Source organism: Typopeltis vanoorti, chromosome 2, assembly GCF_054136105.1.
Source record: "Typopeltis vanoorti isolate ZY-2024b chromosome 2, IOZ_Tvanoo_1.0, whole genome shotgun sequence".
NCBI lineage: Eukaryota > Metazoa > Arthropoda > Arachnida > Uropygi > Thelyphonidae > Typopeltis > Typopeltis vanoorti.
In genome coordinates, this window is record NC_143550.1 from 68147755 (window position 1) to 68171091 (window position 23337).

The following is a 23337-nucleotide window of genomic DNA, read 5'->3' on the forward strand; positions in this document are numbered from 1 at the left end:
CACGGGAACAAATGTCGCATCTTAGCGCGTCGTTCTCTCTGCATGTGTTGTTAGGTGGAGTAAATTTTAAGAGATGAGAGGACATCCACGCCAACGTTATCCGATTTTGTGGAAAGGAAAAAAAAAAAAAAAAATTACGCGTACGCCAGGCTATTTTATAAGATCTTTATTTTCGCAAATCTTCTTATAATGTTGATTCCTCTCAGATTGAGCAATATATATCAATACAATAACGCAACATGTGTGCGTTATCGTATTGATACTCAAATAAATCATAGAACCGTCAGCGCGTAAACAACATGTGAAGAATTATTGCTTAGGATGTCAATGTAATTCGATGTTAATTTTTCCGGCCCTGAGTTAAGCTGTACTGCACTAAGGAGAAGCTTCATACTCTAAAATAAAGAACAATTCTATAATACACGGAACTTAACTAATAGGAAAATACACTTTGGCAGATAACACGCTCTTGGCAACCAACATATCCAAGCACGTCTACCTGATTTGAAGAATGCGCGTCATGGTTCATCGTTCTATACCACAATTTTCCAATGATGTACTGTCCAATCACGGTGAGCTATGAACCACGTAAGTTGAATCCAAATCGCTGTTTGAGGGTGTTGTCTGGCGCACACACATCTTTATTCAAAAGCAACTGCTCCGTGGTAATCAAAACTACGGAGTTCAATGCGTAATGCTCTTGCATAAATCTCTGAAGAGACAGATGTCTTGAACTCTTGTGTGAATTTGCTGATGCACAACAATTTTCAGCTCTCTTTCTCGTTCGTTTTTGTTAGTTTGGATCTATCTATATATATATATATATATATATACACACACACACACACACACACACACACAGAATATAATTCCCCCCCCCCCCACACACACTATTGTATTTCCATCTTTTAATGGCATCATCGCCTCCAGTCGATTGCATGCGTTTTAATATGCTTCACTCGCATGCTGTAATTGCTTGAATACTAAGTACTTGCGCTGTCATCAGCACTATTTCATTTTTCAGAGTCACGTAATGCAAATACGTATTTGACGCTGTGAGTTTTCATTTACGTGTTATTTGTATAAATAACTAATAATAACAATTATTATTAGTTATTTAGACATACTATTGAATAAAATGTTATTTTAGCAACCATTAGATAAATAAATAGAATGCCTCCCCCCCCATCGAATAGGAAGGCAGGGATTAGGTAGAGCTCCATTTTTAGTCCAACTTTTAGAAATTAGTTGGAACCATGTGCTCAGCGATAGCTGACCACAGGTTTCCAAGCACGATAGCCAGCTCCGCCATCACCTGATCCTAAATCCTGCGAGTTTACTTCAGGCACAGGCTTCTGTTTATCGGAGTAAATAGAAGCCTGCGCCTAAGATTGACTAACTCAGGATCCGGCTGAAAAAAAAAAAAAAGCCTGAACGAGGTCCCTTATATCTATCAATTTAGTTTATTTAATGTAGAACTACTAAATAAAGAGTTTAAATTATAGATTTTTTTTAAAGGGAATCTTACATATCTGGAGCTTTGGTAGTTAACTGTGGCGTTTTTTTTTTTTTTTTTTGTCATTAATAGTTCTGCTTGAAAATTAACATGTATAGTTGTTTGCTGTTAGAATATTGAGTTTGACAAATGAACTATTTAATTAGTCTTTCGACTTTTAGTTACTAACTCCAAGAATTATTGAAATATGCTACGTACAGGACTGGTGGTGATATTACAACACTTATAAAACTTTTTTTTTTTCTGTCTTCCGTTGTACGATGCATACAAATTATACCTTCGTGCATTTTAGACACTCCTCATAATTACATGGATTCATATAGTGTGATTAATCAGCTCATTACGAAATCTCTAAATAGGGATAAGGAGACATAATCTCCACCCACCAACAGATGGCATAGTTAAATGTAGCTAACTTCCTTATAATTTTAATAATCTCTGCTGAAGCTCTCATGCTTCGAGAAGAGAAATCGGTTATTTGAGTTTGTGTCCTTGAACTTAATTCAGTCCATGTAGATGTGAGGTATGTATGAGGCTTTTCAACTGAAGGTGACACTTAGACAATCTTCTACGGAGGTATCTGTTTGGAAGGAGGAAAATTCCGATTTTTTTTCTATCCCGGAAACTAGGCATTTTCCTTCTGTAAAGCAGACAAACTTAATGAGACGGACACACCCAATTTACAGACATAATACTCGCTAGATCTATGGCTTGACTGCCTTAGTGTAACCCTAAACAACCAACTTTAAACACGTAGGAATCAATTGGAATGCAAATATGGTTCTTCCTGTTAAATGGTATTAGATTGTTTACTATCCGTGAAGTACGTTAGAAATATACATCAAATATTTGTATTGGGTCAGGTCTTTTATGCAACACTCTGTAGATGGAGAGATACAAACAAAATGAGTCATTCATGAAATTAATGCTATTATTAAAATACAATGTATTTTAATATTTAATAATTAATAAGAGGTATTTTGAGGTTGCGGGGACGGCAGGAAAAAGCTTAGAGGAAGACTAAGATCCGGATAACAAGTGAAAAGAGAAAAGTGTGAGCTGTTTGGAAGAAAATTGCTGTTGGCAGGAAACTACCCATAGCGTATTCTTTATGCCGTTTATTTAAATTCCAGGAAATGATGGTGATAACGGATTTGCTCAAAGAATGGTGCTATTTATCTTATTCACGTCCGTTAAATTAAAATGTGAATTACAATTTTTTGCCTGTTTTTTGTTTTTTACGATACCGTAAAATACTGTTTTTATAGTATCATAAAACAGTACATGTAATACTGTTTTACGATATTGTACTCTTTGCAAAACTGCATATTTTTAAATTTTAGCAAATTTTGAATTTAAAATCACAGTAAATCGATTTTCTTAAAGCTTAACCGATATTTCATATTTAATATATGATTAATATATCAGTATAAATTAACAAATGTTAATTTATACTGATAAATTTAACAAATATTTATATCCCATTTAATAGGATATATGAGGTACAAATAATCAATTCAGGTTTTCGTTATAACACAAAGTAAACGCTTTGACATGCCGCAAGTAACGTGGTTGCAGCATACTTGAATGTTTATTATGCTTCCAAAAAGTTAACGGTGTTTGTCTTGCGCAGTCATCCACGAAAATGTTGACAATTATCTGTTTGATGTGATGTTTTAATATCAAATGCTCAATTAGGATTTCAGTTATCATTTTTATCAACTGAGGCAACTTTACTCTTTTCAAATGTAGACAAGAATCAACGGTCAAAATCAACAGAAATGCACAGCTTTAACTCAGTGAAAGTGAATGATGCATGCGGCGCAACCTGTTTATCATAAATTCTCCAAATTCAGACCCTGCCAGTAGATCGAAAGAAAGTGAAACGTAGTTTGTCACTGCACAGAACCTGTTTCGAGTCATCTGGAGCCGGTAACATAAGTTTCGCTTATGTAATTCCCGAAGGGCGTGTTGGGAGGGATGAAGAACTTCGGTCCGCGATTGAGGTACGCGTTTTTTAACCGTTTCTGTCGCACAGAAGCTGTTGGATGACTTCTCCATTTATAGTAAAACGATATCCAATAACGTGTATAGATTTCAAAACAAAATTTTACGTAAATCTCCTGTTGATACCATAAGAAATTTGTATGACGTGGGGAATAAATACATCGGAATAGATTAAGCTTTAAAAAAAGAAGGTATTGATTTAGATCTGATAACATCGAACAGACAGATATGCCAACTGACACGGTCATTATTTACATAGTTTAAACATTATACTTTCATAAAGATTTTTATAATACTTTCTAAATATTAGGTCAGCGATGACAAACCTTTTCTAGGTAATACGTGAAAACCACAAAAGATAAGGGACTCTTTTCCAGCTTGCGCGTCAAAATTATATATCATTTTGATACATTTTAAATAGCATTTAATAGTTAATTAACTAACAAAGTAATGAATTGAAAATGAATTAGTTTTTATTAATTTTAATATTTAAAAATTAGGCTGGATTTAAGAAATCAGAAGTGTAAACAAAGGAAAACAATAACTGGTTCAATGTAAACAGTGGGGGTAGCTAGAGCTTTTGCCGCCCGGAGCGATCCCTGAGTTTGTCGTACCTCTCAACACACACACGCACCAAAAATACTACAAAAAGTCAAAACGTCGTATAGGGAAATACATTGAAACACTATGTTTATTTTTGAAGTAAAACTTTAATTCCAACATTCTAAAATGTTATGTTTCTTGCTTTTCTCTTAGCAAAATCGTCGATGACATTGGCGAAGTCGATTTCATAGTAATGTAGGTAATTCTTAATCAATTTTATTAAGAAAAATTCTTCTCACAACTAGCAACACTTACAGCAATTGTGAGGAAATTTCGCAGTAGCATTACAATATTTTGAAATGAGTTCTCGAGACTTTATTTTAGAATTAACTGCAAAAGTTCAAAAAGGTTCAAAGTGTCGCCCGGGACGGACCTCCCCCACCGCCCCCTTCCCCATTATCTACGTCACTGAATGTAAATATTAAAAAAAAAAAAATGACATTTAAAAACATTTCTATAAGATTTATATTGTATAGAAAAATATAAATACATCAATTAGAAAAATATTTTATATTTTTCTAATTGATGCTTTTTATTGTGAAATTCCATTATTAGGCCGCGCGGTTAGCCTAGTGGCTGTGCGCTTCGCAACCATATGCTTGGGGAAGAATTGTCCTAGGTTCGATTCCCGTGGGTGACGTGAGGAGCTGAAGGATCTTCCTCAGCCATATCCAAGTTAGCCGGTCTTGGGCGTGGACAGTAGGGTTCCTCCCCCCCAGTTTATCCTGTTTTTTTTTTTTTTTAATCCCTCAAAGGCAGGCAAAAACCGGCCTTGAGAACTGAACACTAAGGACATAGGATACACCGAGGCGTAGGGCTGACCACTTTATCCTGTGAACAGTTTGAGGTGGTCCGCTAATTAATAATAAACCCTCGACACCGCAAGGTAAAAGAGGGTATAAAGAAGATGAGATTCTATTATTATATTCATGAAATTATATTATTATATTAATTAAATTCTAATATTATATTCATGAAATGCAATTAATATTTAAAACGAGCCTTTACAGCTCAGTCGGTTTCGATGAAGCCCCTTGGTTGGAAAGATCTAAGTTCGAATCGCTTATAGGACGCGAAGAATTTTTGACTTTTCAGTTGATGACGAGTTGACTGGACTCATGTGGAGGTATAAAAAATAGCAGTTTTTTTTTCCTCTCTCTCTCTCTCTCTCTCTCTCTCTCTCTCTCTCTCTCTCTCTCTCTCTCTCTCTCTCTCACATCCTAAAACCAGCCAAGAAACGTGCACAATTTACACACAAAAATACATATTCTGTCATAAGACTTGACCGCCTTATCCTAAAGTTGTAGTTCCAAAAGCCAAGGATGCTTGGTTGGTTGGGGATTATTTTGATTATATTATTTTATACCGCCTCAGTTAGTAATATCGATTTAGGGTTGGAAAGTTCTGATTCAAATACGTTTAGGGCGCGAAGAATTTCCAGCAGAAGATGAATTAGCTAGCTCTTACGGAAGCAAAGGGTTTTTGCTCCCAAAAACTTGTAATTTTTCTCTCGCACAAAACAGACAAACCGGTCGGAGACCAACCACATTCCATCTATAGATTGAGGCTTGAGAAACGATTGAGAAACGGATTTCACTGATTATGAAATCCGTTTATTTTCCCACTGGATCAAGCTGTTTTGAATTACGAAAGAAGCCACTAAGGGTATGCGACTAATGGTATTTTGTCTGTTAATAACGTATGTTCTTCTGGCTGGTTTGCCTGTTTTATGAGATGATAAAGCTGAGTTTCCGAAAGGGAAACCGTCCTGTTCTCTGTAGAAACAGGCTATCTTACCTTCAACTGAAAAGGCATTATAAAGATTCTCCGCATTACATGTTAATTCTTACTGTTAAATATATTTGACAACAGAAAACGAGGATTTCGTTTTATGCTGTCAAAAATACATCAACTAAACTGTGACAAAAATATTTCGTTTACATTTAGCTGTGACAGAAATATCTGAGAAGTGCTTGAAATTGCACGCGAGGTTAAATTTATAGTAACTGGATGCGGTGACTACAAACTCGGCGAAAGATTTGACTGATAAGTGTGAAGTGCAGCCATGCTCGTATTGCATGACTACACAACGTTTGAAGGAAGCTTCGTTTCTATGACTCAGAAGGTGGAATAAGCAGTAAACAAAGCGCAATATAAATGGAACCTTGAATGTTTAGTTTCGAGTGACCAAAAATATGTCCGTGTGCCTATCATCTATTATATATGTAGCAACCTAAAGGAAATGTGGGAAGTAGGGGGGGGGGACAATGTTTCAGATCTTATTTTTTTCTATGATTCATAGATAACTTAGTATGCAAACAGAAGATTCTGCGTCCAGTAAAGATAGTTTATTAGACAATTCTCACATTAGAAAGAGCGATCATTAATTGATTTAAAGTTTTCACTATTAAGTTTGCACTAAAATTACAGAAGCAAATCAAATAGTTGAGTTGCTTAGTGATCATTTTGCAAAAGTGTACCATCTTGGTTGTGATAATGCAGTGTCAAATGTGTCATTGACTGATGAGAGTCTAGAGATAGACGAAATAGAGGTGCTTAATATATTACAGAACCTTAATGCTAACACTTCCATTGGGTTAGATGGCATATCGGCCCATGTGTTAAGAGAATTAGCACCTCCTCTAACCAGGATGTTTAATTTAAGCCTCAGTTCTGGTAAAGTACCAATAGAGTGGAAAGAGGGGAAAATAATTCCACTGCACAAGGGAAGCTACAAGACTGAAGTTGCAAATTATAGACTAATCGATATATCTGGAGTGGTGATTAAGGTTTTGGAGAAATCGGTAAAAATTAGAATTCAGGACAAAGGGTGGACAGCAATATGATACTTTATAAGGGGCAACATGGCTTTGTGAAGGGTAGCTCTTGCCTCAGTAACTTGCTTATTTTTTTCTATAATAAAGTAACAGTGGAGTTGGATAAAGGAAATCCTTGCTCAGTGATACTGCTGGACTTTGCAAAGGCATTTGACAGGATTTCTTCGTGTGGAGCAAATGGGTATGGATCCGAAGCTGGAGATTTGGATTAGAGGATGGCTGGTGGATAGATATCAAAGAGTGGTTTACGGAGGAGCTGAGTCCAGGAGAAGGCAAGTGACTAGTGGTGTACCTCAGTGCTTGGTCCTCTATTGTTTACTTTGTACATCAATGATATTGGAAATACTTTGAAAGGAAATATCCACTTGTTTGCTGATGATGCAAAATTAGGAAGAGCGATAATCAATTCAGATGATGTAGATATCTTGCAGGATGACTTAAATAGGCTGACGATATGGACTAAGGTAAATGGCTGCCAGTTTAAACGTGGCTAAGTGTAAGGTGATGCACTTCGGGAGAATGAGATCACGTGCTGTATAATATATTAACGGAACTAAACTGCAAGAAGTTGACGAAGCAAGGGACTTGGGAGTTATTGTGGACAGAGAACTTAAGTTTAAAGGGCATATTGCGAAGATTGCCAAAACATCACTTCAAATTACATGGTTATTGAAGAACACTAACAAGCAAGGATAAGGAAGTTATTGTTCCACTTTATAAGGCATTAATAAGGCCGTTTTTGGACTATTGTGGACAGATCTGGTCACCTGGATTTCTTGGTGATGAAGAAATGATGGAGAGGATTCAGAGGCGAGTTACAACGATTGTTGCAGGTCTATGAAATGTTCCCTACGAGGATAGATTGAGGATCTGTGGACTCCAAAAACTAGCTAATAGACGTAAGAGAGGAGATATGATAGAAGCATATAAATTATTAAAGGAATTTTACAGGATTGATACTGATGACATTTTTAAGACCAGTGCAGGAAGGGAGAGAACGAGGGGCAATCCCTGGAGATTATGTAAGAGTGTGGTTAACAAGGGTGTCAGGACTAGATTTTTTACTTGAAGGGTTGTGAAGGGGTGGAATGCGTTGTGAATGCTTCGTCTGTGAATGAAATTAAGAAGCATGATAGGTATTATGTAAATAATGGTTAGTATGTCAATGTGGAGTCTCCCGCGATGTCTTTTGACTCCATGGAGACACCGTTATAATAATAATTATTAATTAACTTAAGGAATTCATGACATACGATAGAATATAATTAAATTAAACTTTAATATATATTTCCAATATTTCGGAAACGTCACATTGCCATTTTCAAAGGAACTTACAATAAAGACACATGCACGCAGGCACTACATACAGTAAATGAGGACGAAGCAGGAAGCTATCGTTTCTCCTAAAAGTCCTGATGGTGCCTCCTAGCGGGCTATGTAGGTATTGACTTTGCCGAAATATTGGAAATATATATTAAAGTTTAATTTAATTATATTCTATTGTACGTTGTGAATTCCTTAGGTCAATTAATAATTATATATAACCAGCGTATAAGCCTTTCTACGAGAATCGTTATAATAATAATAATAATAAAATTCACAAAAATATAACTGTTTATTTATTTATTTCAGTTTTGTTGGCTAAAAATGTAAATTTTTTCACAGTGATTGGGGAGCGGTCTTCCCTATCGCTATACCTCTCCCAGTTTTCGCAGGAGAAAGACACTAGATCCTTTTCTGACGGTGAGATTGGTAGGATGGATTTCTAGTGAAAAGTGATTTGGGGGGTCCAAAATTCGAAGGCGGGGAATATTAAAGAAAAAAAACTGACATTGACACAGATATAAACGCATATGTTTAGAATTAAACTTATTTTTGTATTATAATGGGATTCGAAAGAAGATACTGTTCGACCACAGATGCTAGACCCCTGGCTGTCAGATTGCCAAGAAGAGTGAGTTCATGTTGAAGGGGAGAAAGGGATACGGCGATGTACGAATTCGTCACCAAAACGCGAAATCACGTGCTTTATACGTAACATTTTTCAACTGTTGTACAAGCAAAATAGATACTACTTTAAAAACTAGAATTTTCATAAAAGAAAAGCTAATTTTCCGAGTATAATAATAAACACTCATCCCACGAAACGTATTGATTACCCTATTATCGGAATGGATTCTCCTTCTTCTACTATGCGCAGACGTGACGAAGGATCTCGCATCTGTGGTTGGACGGTACACTATTTTATCAAAAAAAAAATATAACATGATCATCAGATATCTGATTTCGAGTTTAAATTTGTTCAGTTTCATTTGAGAAAAGTTTCCTCTCCAGTGCGATTAAAATTAGAACTAAAATGAAGTATCATACAAATTCGGAACGATGCACATCTAACACCAGTATTTTTTTTTTTAAGTGAATCCCATCCACAAAGGGTTGTAATCCCATTGCGTGGGCTAAGAGTCAGATAATCCGAAAAAACACTGATCCAGAGATAAAACATGGAACATTTTTCAAGCTTTGCCTTCATTAAGTAGAGATTGTGGTCTCACATCCATCTCCCGCTACTCGTATGTTTGTGTTAATATTTACTGTATATATATATAGATAGATAGATAGATACTTTCCATTTCTTTTTTCGTGTTACGCTCAATGGTCTGTCACTGCCAAGTAACTTGGCATCTTCGAAACCTGATTACCACTTATGATAGGCAGTTAATCCAATCTGCATTTGTCTATATTGTGGGTGTGGGTGTGTTATGGCAGATTTTCCTGTTGTTTTGCGGGCTGTAAAACCTGGTTTCCAAGGAAAACCCTTCCATTTCACTATGAGACCGGCTACCTTACCTTCAGTTGAAAAAGCTCCCCATAAACGTTCGCGTCGTGAGATGATTCCAACTCAGGTCATTCCAAGTTTAATATGTCGTCGATACAGACTGAACTCCGGATTCTCTCCAGATTTCAACAGTTTGGGTTAAGATACGTTAATTATATATTCTTGCGGATCGGATTCAAGTCATTTGGTGAACTGTAGGATTGACACCCCCCTCCTCTCAACTAGATTATCTCTAGGTTCTAGAACGTTCATCTCGTTACAAGTCATATAATATGCTTTGCATGTACAAGAGAAAAAGACATTGATATTTGACAACAGCATTGATCCTCGAAATTTTGCTCCATTTGAAACCAGATGTTGAATTTTAATGAAACCGATTGAGAGAGAGATCGTTTTCAGTTTTCCTTATTTTATATTCAAAACATAGCACTTTGTTGTGACTTTGAAATCATTAATATTTATATCTTTCTTTCTGCTTTTTAATGGGGAGGAAACACTTTCATCAAAGAGAAAGCGTCTATCGCTCTGGGATCATTAGGGGAAGACAAAGATCTTTAGAGAAAGGAACGTCGTTTGTCATATGAATAAATGACAAAGTTTCTTTTCATCTTCTAAGCAGATGACAAACCTTTGTTGACCTGATAGGAGACAAGTATATGAGATAAGCATTTTTATTATAAAGTAACTGCTGTATATGTTATTAGTGCCCCAAAGCCACCAATAGCATATCTTTTAGGCAGTCCATTTCTCAGTGGTCTGTTGTAATCTGTTAGTATATCAATCATGAATAAATAATAAACGCTTAATGTTTGTTTAGAGATCTTTCAACAACTTTTTTTCTTCTCCTTAAGAAAGAATGACATCTCATTAGGGTTCAGGAGAGTGCTATTTAAGATAATAATATAGCATTGGCATAAACGTGTAGTTGTTATTCAACCTTTATAACTTTCTTATAAATTGTTAGCTGAGTGGCCGTGCATTGCTCGGGACAAACTTTAATGATGGAAGCTAAAAACCGCACAGAAAAGAGAAAGAAAAATAACTGCTCTCTTGCTAAAAGACTTTAATATTTATAGTGGTTTTAGTTGCTATGACTTAAATAGCAAAATACTTTTATACAAGTGATAAATCACCTACTTTAATGAACTGGATTCATTTCGGAGTAACTTAAAAATTGAAGTGAAATTAAAATGATCACCATTTCAACTGCCCCGTGAGTTTTGTTTTATTTTATTTTATTTTATTTTATTATTTTTATTTAAGTGCAGATATTTGTGAATGTTCCTATACTGTGACATATTTTTTGTAACGAATACAAATATCTGTGAAAGACTGCGTTAACAAACATCATGGAACATGTGATTATGAACTGGAATTATTGCATGTTGTAACACATGCTTTGTGTGCCACGCTATGTGGTCACCTGCTCTTTCACAAATAAGCACGAAAAGAGTCCATTGTTGAGTCAGATACATTGAAAATAGATGACTCACTGACTTCATCATTTCCAGTCTTCCTGGAAAACAATCCTAAATCCTAAGCCTTGGGCTAAAAAGTCAGAAACCTTTGGGTTCCTGACCTTGTTGACTGTATTATGAATGTACAGTGAATAGACAAAAAGTTGAAGAATGGTGTCAGTAACATAAGATTTATTTCTTCGATACGGGAGTGATATACTCTGGATGTGGACCAACTACATATGTCATTATGTCAATGCATATCGAATCCAAATTTTAGTCCTAAGATTACTGTGGATTATCAGGAAATTTTATTTTTTCGGACCGCGCAGTTTTCTTCCACTGGTCAACAGTTCAAAATGAATTCCTGGCACAGCTGTAGGCATTTCACAAGATAACTTATTCCGACCTGTCTGACAGCTACGAATGTTCAGTTTCCAATTCTCAATGCAATATTGTTCTTTTCGAAATGGACATCTCTAACGTAGCTCATCCATTTGTAACGTTTATGACGTCGACGGCCCCTGTCTATCTATCTTCTTGTTTTCGTATAGAATTATTCTTGCCTTCGCAGGTTTTTAAGAAGGAGAACCACAGCTGTGTCTTCACTAATACTCTTTATTGTGTTCCGCGATGTTATTATTGTGGCGAGTTGTAAGTTGATTGGCACATATATAGTAAGGCGATTACTTTGTTCCAGCAGGTGGCCAATCAAAATGAGACTCTCCGGTATACTAGCATCGTGTGAACAAGTCGCCGAGATATCCCACATGCACGTACTTCTTTACAAAGATAGTTTCTCTGGAAGCCATAATGCTGCTAATTCTTACAAAGTTTGAATAATGTCCGTGATTATGCACGATATCTGGTAACGGCAAGAATTGGAGTTGCGGTTTCTACATAACTGGCAATTCTTTAATTTTTGCTAAGTATTTATGCATTTATATTATCAATTAAGCTGCTCTACTGCAAGTCATCACTATGCTGATTAAAGAACTAGCTTCAAGTTCATAAGCTCAAGAGCTTTAGGCCTAAAATTTGAGGAACTTTATAAGGGCATTTCAAGTTGAAGGTGGTTTAGCCGGTTTCATGCAGAGTATGAAGTTTTTCTTCTGGAAAGTCGGATTTTTCATCCGCAAAATAAGTAAATTAGATAGTGTTTGTTGACTGTGTGTGTGTGTGTGTGTGTGTGTGTGTTCTCCAGAAATGCATGCAATCAATTGACACAATACGTTTTTCTCAAAACCTTAGCTGCTTCTACTGTAATTCCAACTAAACCTTGAAGATTCAAATTGCGTACGCAACCATTCAGCAATAGGCCAGATTGGGATAGCTGTCAAGGGTTCCTTTATTAAGTGCTCCTTTTGAAGAGTAACTAGCGGATTTTTTTTTTTTTTTTTATATAGGATCATCTAAAAGGGAATTGAAGACATTCTTCTGGAGATAAGATATTCTGGCCACCATAAGTATGTGATATACACCGAACTTCGGTCAAGTCTGGTCAGTCTGCAGTAACCAAATCCTCTGCTTTCATCTTCATTTTGGTGGATCGTTAGTAGCCCGGGATGTATTCATCAGAAAGAAGGCCAACCCTTATGGTTCTAGGCATTACTTGATGGTAGATGAATTTCATCATGAGTTTGATTCCATTGTAACCACCTCTTTGCTTATGAGAGCCTGAAATGGCCAAAAATCATATTTGGATTCTAGAGCAGTCTTGGTTACTTGTCCCCATATTTCTTCCATATATACATCATATATATACAGTATATATATATATATATATATATATATATATATATATATATATATATGTGATATTTTCAGAATTGCGCCCGACATAATGGCGAGATCCAGGATTTCTTCTCGAGGATGCAAATTTAAAACCGTTATAAACAGACAACCACTAGATAGTATTAATGGACCAAACCTGATGATAACATTTAGGACCCTTCCAGGTCAGCTAGCAAATAATCTTGACACCAAGTGTATGCCTGAAGGGAGTCGTAATGAGAAATGAAAGCAGGCGTTATCAAGGTCACAATTTACAGAGATGTAAGATGAAAAATCCATTACTGTATATTTTAATTCCTTCCCAATTTCAATTCAACTAAAAACAACGAAAAGTTCGAGCAGAAAGAAAATCCATTGCATGAAGATAATTGAAACCTCCCAAAGCCTTTTAGATTCACTTCGCAAATATGCGTGTCTTAGATCCAACTTCAATGATGTTCATTTCCACCTGCAGTCTAAAAACCACACATATTTTTTACAGAAACTGAAATTTCCGTTGAAGTGAGGTGAGTGGGTAGTGTTTTCTTTGGCTTAGAATTAATTAGAAGATCCTCTTTTTGATCTTCTTTGGCTAAAAATCGCTGATTCTCCCCCCCCCCCCCCCCCGGATTCATTTGTTGTCCTCATCGCGCTTCTAATTCCACCAACCATTTGGAACTTTCTGGTTTCTTTCTTCAAATATCGATTTTAACGTTTCTTGCAGATTTTAATATTCAAATTTAGTTGATCCAATATGTGCACTTACCGCCTCCTCAGGACAGTTGACCATTTGCCTGCTACTCTCTATGCAACGATCCACTCTACCTTACCATAAACGCCTCTTACTACAAGAAGGTGTTTAGATATATGGAAATTCGGCATAAATATATATGTCTAACTATCCATGAAATTTACTTTTAAAAAAAAGTCACGTCAGATAATAATATATATATGTCAAAACAAGTACATATTACTTTTGTATCATAGTAGCGGACAAGGAAATGGTAACCATGCGCTAATAATACAGTCTCGTAATGTTTAAAGCTTTATGTGTGCATGAATGCATACTCTCTGCAATCATACTCATTGACCTCAATTATTTTACATTACTAAATATATTTAACTAATACTCATTTCTGGTCACGTAATTCGACTTCATTATCGCATTTGTATGTAGTCGCTCTGACTTCTCTTTCTCTTCCTCAACACACACACATTAAAACTGCCTCCTGAAACCGATCCTTGTTTCAATTTTAGGAAACACAGCTCGTCATTTTTGTAACTCCCTCGCCTTGAAATTTTATTACCCGTAATAGATAGATAGCCGAAATGTATTGTGATCTTCGGTCCTCACCGGGGGGGGGGGGGTCAACTGTACCAATAAGAAAAAAAAAAAACCTTTTTCTTCCCATTAGGGGCGCTTAGTCAAATAAACCAAACCTAGCATTCCGATGGATTTTGATGACAAACATTTTTCACTTATCGAGCATTTCTTTCTTCTTGACAAATTTTTGTTTGTAAAGGTTTTGTCTGAAATAAAATACTAAACCAGCTTGAAATCCGTAGCTGACTCGGTAACTGTAGTAACTGCAGAGAATGTTTATTGTTGGAAGTTATCCATAATTGCAGGGTGACGGAATTTGAAAAGGGGAACTCTATTCATTCATTTAACCTCTACAAGCAGTTTCTTTGTACTTGGATACATCTGTCTCCTTTAAATATTTTAGAATTTCTAAGGTCAGGTCACTGCTCATAATGATTGTAGATTAGACACGTTGTAAATATCAAGCATATACATAAATACATACACGTGTGTGCGTGTGCACGCGTTTTAGAATTTTCTTTCCTTAACGCTAACTTACGTTTTTTTTTGGGGGGGGGATGCAGAAAGGCAGAACAAATCTGCATCGAAACCAAATGTTTCAGTATTGTTCATGTTTTCTTTCCAAAAACTAATTTTAATGTCTCTAAGGTTTCTGTGAAAGTTTTCTCATTTGAAGCAATTTATCTGCATCTGGGGATATCACAAGTGTTCAATAGTTATGCAGATCTGGAAAAGAAATTATATATATATTAAATGTAACTCCTACCTACGAAAGTTTTTTTGTTTTTGTTTTGTAAACTTATAATATATTCGCACCATGGGCAAGCTGAGGATTTATTTTTTATATTTCTTGTCAAATTTATATATCTTTAGCATTTTTATTTATTTTTTTACAATCTTTAATCTTTTCTCTAGAGACTAGACATGGAACTTTTTCACACCACTTCAGTCCTGTAATAACTAGAACGGAGGTGTCACACCGAGCGATTAAATTCATCTTAGAATAAGATTTGCAGAGGATAAGAAGTTTATCCTTTTTAAAGCAGAAAAGGTAAGCCGTTTTTTGAATGCCGAGGATAATAACATTGTGACAGGCTTTTGGCGGAAGAAGTCCAAATTTTTTGCTATTCAAGGAGAAAATTAGACTTGGTTTTTACCAAAGCTAAGATCAAAGTGGAACTTCGATTTATTATTTTAAAACAAATAATACGATCGAGTTTTGAAGTGACTGAAGTTAACTGAGTTATTCTTTTCATTGAAAATGGAATTTAGATTGCTGTTTAATCTATAGATATTCTTCAGATTTTGTTTGTTTGCACTCACATGATTAGAATCGAAAACTTGAATGTGGAGTATGTAGTGTACAGCTTTCATTCGAAGCTTAGAGGCATTACTCAGCATTCGAATAATGCGTAGTAACGCGTAATTTGAAATAAAAGATTAAAAAATTAGAACGTTGAAATCGTGCAGTATCGTTTTATTAGAAGTGCAATGTAAAAGCGATCGCATGTTTCCCTTTTTCTGCATAATTCATAATAATGAAAATGTTTCATTCTTTAAATTAACCGGAAATTTAAATAAATGTTAAACCGTCTGACGACTTAAATTACCCAGACGTCAGAAAATTTATTTTTGTTTTGATTAGTTTTTTTTTTTATTTTATCTTATTTTTTTTGAAGGCAGAGTTCCTTCAACCCAGACTAACTTATGGATATCCGGGAAGGAAGCGCCTGCACCGTTAGTACACATAACTGATCCCCCACCGATTAGTCTGAAGGCATCGGCAGCGAATACGACAGACAAGTGCCACCATCTTGTGATCCTAACCCTAACTACTATATTAATGTCCAAGATAACAGGGGGATGTGAGTCTGCAAGATTTAAGGTAACCAGTGGTGTACCACAAGGATCTGTGCTTGGTCCACTGTTATTCAATCTGTATATTAATGATATTGGGAAGGATTTGACAAGCGACATACAGCTATTTGCTGATGATGCAAAGATAGGTAGGGTAATCATGAATGCTGCTGATATGCAGTTCTTGCAGAATGATTTGAATAGGCTGGAATTGTGGGCATGGGGAAATGGGTGTCAGTTCAATGTCAGTAAATGTAAAGTCATTCACTTCGGTGTGATTAAATATCCATTGTCGTATTATACTGGTGGGATTAGGCTAGAAAAAACTGATGAGGCTAGGGATCCTGGAGTGTTAACAGAGAGGAAGTTGAAGTTCAGGGGCCATGTGGCAAAGATTGCAAATGCAACTCAAAAGATAATTAGAATGCTGAAACGAATTCATATGCAAAGATAAGGATGTCATTTTGCCTCTTTACAAGGTCTTGATAAGACCTCATTTGGACAAGGACATATTGTGCGCAGATCTGGTTTCCGTTGTGATTCTAATGTATTGGACAAAGGACAGTGTTAAAAATGATATCAGGATTATGGAATACTGATTATTAAGACAGATTGAGAATTTGTAGACTACAGACACTAGCAAACAGGAGAAAGAGGAGGGGGTGATATGATTGAGACTTACAAACTTCTGAAAGGGTCATACAGGATTTCAATTGATGGAATTTTTCAATTTATGGAGAGTGGGGAAAGGACGAGAGGGTATCTTTGGAAGCTGAGAATGAATGCTGCTAAGAAGGGGATGAGGGCTAGATTTTTCTCTCAGAGGCTGATGCGTGATTGGAATGGGTTGCCATTGGATGTTGTGAGTGCAAGCAGTGTGAATGAATTCAAGAATAAGTATGATAGCCGGTGTGTGTAGTATGCGGCCTCCCTTGATGAGTCTCTGACTCCCTGGAGGACTCTCTTAATAATAATAATAATAATTTGCGTTCTATGGTTAATTGCTTATTCTTAGTTACTGGATTAAAAAAAAAAATCCGAGAGTAATGACCTATGTCAAAGATCAACTAATTGGGAACAGTCCTTCTGCTGACGATCTAGTATTACGTTATTAGAAACGTTATCACATGACGATACAATCAAGCAAAACATAATAAATACATATTAGAAATATACAGATATAAAGCAATAAAGATAAACCTTAAATATAATTTACAAAAATCTTTTACTGAAAACAGAATGCTTATTTTTAAGAGATGATATTAACCGGATTTACTTAATAGTTCTCGTATTTTATTTCACAATTTTAAAATAACAAAATGTTATATTTTGCAAAGATCACTTTTTAACAGTTCTGAGTCGACAGTTGAATTTTAACAACGGGGTGATGAAATGAAACAGTGTTTCTGGATGGAGGACAGCTTCATTGCTTGGCTTGTTTTCCTTACAATAATGGTTAAATGCGGAATTGTTTTGTAACTCAGAATGACCTGAATCTCGTTTGCGTATTTCTACTTATTCTTCTTTCTGACAGCTTCTTTGCAAAGTACATTCAAGATTATTGACTTAATTTATCTGCGTTATCGCGTGAGTCCTATTTTGTGTTTACTTACTTATACCTAATTCGGTTAATGATGTGTTGTTCTTGTACAGTTCCCAAGACTTTGTTTTACGATTAAAAGTTATTGGTTATTATTCAGAAGTGCATTCGCATCACTGATATATTTTTCGCTACTATTGATTATTGAAACTAATATCTACATGAATTATTAACAACACCACCTAAAATATAGAAAGATGCATGCATGTATTACAGAGTACAGATCTGTATTAGGAGCAAGGGCAGTGGACACTTTCCATGGACAACATATTTTATCGCTAATAATTATCAGTGGGAAATCCGATGGAACTTTATAATTGGCCAGAGCGACAACAGGCCAGAGTCGATGCCGATCGGAGATAATCCACTTCTGAATTCTGGTTGTAATCAGAGCTACAGTCTCGACTTAAGAGATACTGAAGTTTATATTAGGAACATACAAAGGGCACCGTTAGTTTTTCGGACTGCTCCACCAGATGTCCAAAGGGAGGGAGACAGAATGTTCGTCCCTGGGCATTGAAATAAACCATATATAAATGAGTTAATCCAGCTATCTGAAAGTCTCATCTCGAATCGGCAATCGCAGGATTTTGTCACATTCATTCCACAGAAGTTTTATTATTAAGGTTTCAAGCACGAATGGAGAAACTGGTCTTGATACATCAAGTAGCCTTTTGAGGTCCTCAGCAAGATCTTTTCCATACTTGTCATTTTAACATTATTTTAACAGTTCCTCAACTAGAACTGTCAGCTTGTTCTAGCTGATAGTTCTAGTTGAGAAACGGTTTGAATGAATGAATAACCGTATTGAATGATGAAAACCTTCGAGTTTCCTTGGGAAGGAAGATTTTGATTCCGCCTAAAATTTCAGCAGTTCTAAGGAATTCGAACCTGGATATCTTACATGAAACCCCCAGGAATGTGTTCCTAGGAACGATGACGTGTACTGAAACGACGTAAATGGGATGTGTGTTTCCATATATTTCGTTATAAATTTGAGATGGAGCGAATGTTTTTTTTTTTTTTCACTTGAAACGAAAATTAAAGAAATCAGTATTAAAAAGAAAGTAATAAACTTGTCCATCTGTAATAATTTCTTGCAGGATTAATGGAAATACAAAGTTAATGAGCAAATGTAGCACTTAATGCGATCTGCAGACAATGCAACAAACCGAGACAGTTTGCTTATGTTTAATCTAACATCACATGTTTAATCTAACAATGCGGGCCTATCTGTGTGCACAATGAGAGAGAGAGAGAGAGAGAGAGAGAGAGATGATGGATTTAATCAGAGGAGTAGCCATGTTCACAAGGATAAATCAGTGTCAAGGTCAATTACCTCAATTGAATAACAATAAAGATTCACGTGTTTAGTTGTAAGCCCATTCAACAACGAGGCATTTGATTTAAAAAAAAAAAATAACTGAAGATTAAAAAAAATGTGATTCTTTTTAATCGTAATTATTTTTTTGTTATTCTTAGAGATCTAGGTTCGAATTCTTTAGGACGCCAAGAATACGAGGGAGGGCTGAAAAGTTCTGATGAACACCTAGAACAAAAATGACTGGTTTGTGCAACAAGGGAAAGACTTTTTTCTCAGAGGATTGCAAACGATGCTGCAGCGTTGTAACGAGTGTATAACACTTTGTGGGAAATATGTAGAATAATATGTAAGTTACATGGTTCTACCTCAATTCCTTCATTGTGATTATCACAACTTCTCAGCACATCCTCATATAAGAGATTTTTAATTGAAGGATGAGTGAGCTGCTCTCATAAGATGTCAGGATTCTCCGGGAATTCGGATTTTTAATCCCTCAAAACAGACAAACTGGCCAGAAGAACATGCATATGAAGAACAAAAATACGATATATTAGTTTAATAGTCTTAGTTGTTTCGGCAATAACTTCAGACAACACCCAATCTAATTCGTCATTTGTTCCCAAAACAGTTTTATTTAAAATAATTATAAAAATGGCTGCGACATTTCTTTGATATTTTTCACAATCAGGAATTTTATCACCTGTTTTCATTTGTGTACAGCTTTTTTTCATGTCGAACATAAACTCAAAATTCAGTCAGTTCGATAAAGGCGTCGTGCATTGCACTTCCCCACCTCATCCTGTAGTTGTGTTTGTGTTGTGTATTCTATCTTATACTTTATTTGATTTTTTGGAAGTTTCGTAAAGCTAGTCGGGTTTTTGGGGTCACACTGATAAACGTGGGTCTGTCGTCACGCCGGAAGTTGGGGTCTAGACAATAACACCACCATCGCCCTTCCCCGGATATATGCTAGTATTGTTTGTGTTGGATACAGAGTTGATCCAAAAGACCACGCCGAAACGTGGGGCTTCATAGCACTTCCGGGGCTTCTGGGATATTAGTCAGCAGTTGTAGTTTAAATAGAGAACCGACGGAAATAATAAATAAATAAATAAATAAATAAAATTAGCTACAGTGTTCAGCGATGCGGTGATCATGCTTTATCATCTAATTTCAGTGCTTTAAACGCGTATGCTCGTGCATGCTAGACTCATGTGTCAGCTGAAATGTCATACTAGGAGTACAGAGTGCATTCTCTCTACTGTGCTGTCTTAAAGGAATTTGCATAACATTGAAGTAATTGGAGTCGTGTAGATTGCTTTCTTACAATTGTCAATGCTTTCATTTCTTCTATTTCATTTTCGTAGTATGAAAACGTAAATGTCTATGAATATAAATGGTTGTGAGAACTATTTGAGCAAAAACATGACAGAAAAAAAAAAAGGAAGAAATAAAATAAAATAAAATTGAAAAATATTGGCATAAAATTTTAATTCAGTAATCCTTTTAATCGTGCCTGATAAGAACAATCCTAATAATAATAATAGGGTAAAACATGTTGTCAAAGGTTACATATGCTATGATGAGCAAGATGCATTTGGTTTTAGTGTCTGATTTTATTCGGAGATCGAAATGGTTGTCCCTTTGGTTAATGATACAATATTTTCAAATGGATACTTCAAATGACGGTGGCTTCTTATTTTATGGTATTTCTTGATGGTTTCTGCATTCTGTTTATGATATGAACTCATAATTTGGAAGGTTCACTCCAATAGTGTGACGATCATTTTGCGTAAGCTTTTACAAAACCCTTCCAAGCATAGAGCTTTCATAGGAACTCCCTTTTGCTTATTTCATGGCTATTTCTTGTTTTTTAAAACCTTATTCTAACAAGTTGTATTTATTGTAAAATCTGAAAAGTTAAACGCGGAAGAATTTTGAGGTTTGTAATTCTACAAACCATAAGACTGGAAAGTTGTATTTATTTAAAAAGAAACCAAAAATAATTATAACTAAAGTGGGGACTATATTAGTAATAACAGACGTGTGTGCGCGGTCATACATGAGCGCGTTCTGTTGTACTTGTTATTTTGTTATTTCAAGTTTCGAATACTTGATCCATTTATAAACTCAGAGACGCTCAGGCAAAATGCAATATTTCTTTTCTGTTTCCTTCTTTTTAAGTTGTTGATGATAAAACCGTACACTACCTCCAAAACAGGTTAGCTACATATTTGGTTCAAAAAATTTATTATTTAGTGAACGTGCTTCCGTTCAACTGAAATGCAGGTTTTTATTTTATTTTTTATTTTATGTTTTTGATACCGCAACAAGTCGGTGAATGTACTAAGTTTACCCCATTCGATTTAGGATAAATTATTGGTGTATTGATGGAGTATTGACCGTGAAAAGCACATTCGTTTCTAAGAAAGCAATAGTAAAACCCCATAATTTACTTCTTCTCTTCCTTAACCAAGTGCAGCAAAGCAGAAAGGTAATGCGGTAAGTCGGGGTTGGAATATCTCAGCGAATGAACGAAATAATTATTTCCATTAGATTTTATTATGAAATTTGCTATTATATCGGATTAACGTGGAGACAGAACCGCCCCACTTATTCTCAGGGTCGATTTACAGGAAGCTCAGCACTCGAATTTTATTTATTTTTTTCTCCAGTATTTGTGGATGCTCAGTAAATGGTATACGGTCGCAAGCAGGTGGATGCGATGATACCTTTACGGGCAATCTGCGGAAGATTTTTTTTTCTTTCTCTCTCTTTTATGGTTCAGTGGAAGCAACGTAAATGACAACTACATCAAGGAAACCGAGAAACAGTCAGTCACCTGAAGCGCTAGGAATAGAGCTTAACTTGAGTTATTTAAAAAAAAAAAAAAAATCATAATAGTTAACGAGACTGGAGTTGAGTGGGCACGTTACGAATGACTAATTCTGCCAGCTGTTGACCATCCATTCCTTAGAGAATTGCAAAAATCGAGATATCGCCACCTCAAAACATTCCAGAAAAATTTTAACGGACATTGCTGTCAAGGAAATTCGAAACATTGTGGTTTTTGAAGCTGGTTTGAAGAATGCTTGTTTCCCTTACAGCATTTCTATATGGTGTAAATTTTTAACTGAAAAAAAAAAAAAAAGGAGAGAAAAAAAGAATAAATGCTCTTATGAAAAAGATATAAACCGACAAAATGTTTGAACTTTGGTCACCATTTTATAATATGCTTGGGAAACATCCCTAACATTCCATAAGATCTATCCTCTTTTTGACTATATCTTGAAAATACGCTTGGAACATTGCCATTGAATCTGAGACATGGCTTACGTAATTCGATATTTCACTTGTGTTAAACTATTTTAGCATTCCTGCTCAGATGGCTAATAATGTGATTAGAGCAGTATTAGCAATAATAAATGCAACTATTTTTACTCCGGTTTATTTGGTTTTCGAAAAGAAAAAGGCATGCAGAGAAGGAAAAAAAATCAAGTATTTTCTTCTGAAAATGGCTAATTAAGATTCAGTCGAACTTAGGAAATGCTCTCGCATTTTGATGGGATTTGAATTTAGATATTTCTAATCAAAGGGCACGTGTTATTCTTCCTAGCTGCATAACAGAATTTCCACATTTAAATAGCATGTAATGTACTGCAGATTCTTCATATTCTTAGTGTTGCTAAATGGGTATACATTATAGAGTTATCTTTTCGGAAACAAAAAGTAATTCTGTAACTCTCGAGAGTTGTATCTGCTAGTTTGATTCCCATTGTAGATTCCTTTTAACATATGCATTAGTATATACTTGTTTATATTAAATTTCTTTCTTTATGTTTTGTAATAAACAAAAATAAGGAAATTCGTATTTGTTTTTCAATTTAACGATAAAAATCACGGCCTCCGTAGCTCAGCCAGTTTCGACGAAGCCCTTTGGTTCTCAAGTTACCTGGGTTAAATCTCGTTTATGACGGAGGAACCTTTATCAAGGTTTTTTCCAGTTACAGGTGAGACAGCCGGTCTCATACGGAGGTGGAAGTTTTTTCTCCCTGAAACCAGGATTTTTCATTCCTCAAAACAGGCAAACCTGTCTTGTAAATGCCCACATATATACAAACATAAAATACTTACCCTTAGAGGGATACAGCAGAGGAATGGAAAGCCAGTTGCAATAAATTGCCTAAAATCCCCTAATCAATG